The sequence below is a fragment of the Arachis duranensis genome, chromosome 10, assembly GCF_000817695.3.
Source record: "Arachis duranensis cultivar V14167 chromosome 10, aradu.V14167.gnm2.J7QH, whole genome shotgun sequence".
Classification (NCBI taxonomy): Eukaryota; Viridiplantae; Streptophyta; class Magnoliopsida; order Fabales; family Fabaceae; genus Arachis; species Arachis duranensis.
This window is the reverse complement of record NC_029781.3, coordinates 32,058,409-32,060,081: the sequence shown is the minus strand read 5'-3', so window position 1 is coordinate 32,060,081 and position 1,673 is coordinate 32,058,409.

Below are 1,673 nucleotides of genomic sequence, written 5' to 3'. Positions count from 1 at the left end.
CTTCTTGAAAGTCTCAAGAAATTTGTGAAAATGCTGATCCTTTGTCTCTTTGTGAAATCTCTGTGGATAAGGCAGTGGTGGTGTTGAGCTCTTCTCCACTTGATGTTGTCTTGGATTTGGTTCTTCCCTGATCTGCTTTCTTTTCTTTAGATTCTGTGGTTCGTTATTTTCCTCTGTGAGTTTTTCTTGGTCATTCTTGCTTATCATGTCCTTGTTGATGGATTCATCATTCTTTGTTGGCTCATTGTCATTGTTTTTGGTTGCTCCTTAGTTACCATCTACTAACACTTTTCCACTTCTTAGTTGCACGACCTTGCATTCTTCCTTTGGGTTGGGAATGGTGTCACTAGGTAGTGAGCTTGATGGTTTTTCAGCAGAAATTTGTTTGGAGATTTGCCCAATTTGCCTTTCTAAGCTCTTCATGGAAGCTTCTTGGTTCTTTGTTGTTAATTCTTGGTTCTTCATCATTTTCTCCATGAGCATCTCTAGATTGGTGATCCTCTGGGAATCTTGTGAGATTGGTTGGTTTTGGGGTGTTGATGGATGATGATAGGTGTTTTGATTTGTTGGGTGGTTATTGGGTGGATAATGGTTAGAGTTGGGGTAATTATTTTGTGGTTTTCTGTATGTATTTTGGTTAGTGTTTGGCTGAGGGTTGTGGTTTGTGCTTTTCCAATTGTTCTGACTTGTGTTTCTTTGCCATGGTTGTTGGTTTTGATTATGGTTGTCTCCCCATCTGAGGTTGGGATGGTTCTTCCAAGATGGATTGTAAGTATTGATGCCAAGGCATCTTAGGCTAGTTTCACTAGCATTTTTCTGTTAGTTTTAGTTGTTTTATGCATTTTCTTGAGCTTAAAGTAACCAAGAATGGTTAAATGAATAACAAAGCAATGAACCATCCAAACAGTATGATTTTGATGCAAATTTCATGAGTTTTTAGTTATATTACTTGAATGCTATGAATGGAAGATTTCTCATGAAATTTTGCAAGACTTTGATGCAGTTGTTTGGATGATTTCAGGGAAGAAGAGGTTAGGCAAGGAAGCAACAAAATCAATAAAGGAAGCTTGAATATCACATGTGGAGTTTAAGCTCCAGTTTAAGCTCCAGTTTATGCTCCAGTTTAAGCAGTTTAAGCTTAAACTGGAGCTTAAACGCCAAAATCAGGAAAAGCTGAAAGTGGCGTTTAACCTCCAGTTTAACCTTAAACTGGAAGTTAAACGCCAGAATCGAGAAATGCACCAGGGACAATTCCCACGTTTAAGCTCCAGTTTAACCTTAAACTGGAGCTTAAGCGTGTTCGACTATTTTTTTTCCTCCAGGGTTGCTTTCTCATTTCCACGTTTAAGCTTCAGTTTAACCTTAAACTGAAGCTTAAACGTGTTCGACCATTCCACCCTCCAGGGTTGCTTCCTTCAATTTCCACATTTAAGCTTCAGTTTAACCTTAAACTGAAGCTTAAATGTGGAAATGGAAGAAAGCAACCCTGGAGGGTGGAATGGTCGAACACGTTTAAGCTTCAGTTTAAGGTTAAACTGAAGCTTAAACGTGGAAATGGAAGAAAGCAACTATGAAGTATGGGATGGTCGAACACGTTTAAGGTTAAACTGAAGCTTAAACGTGGAAATGAAGAAAGCAACCCTGGAGGCAATTTGTGGTCGAACACGTTTAAC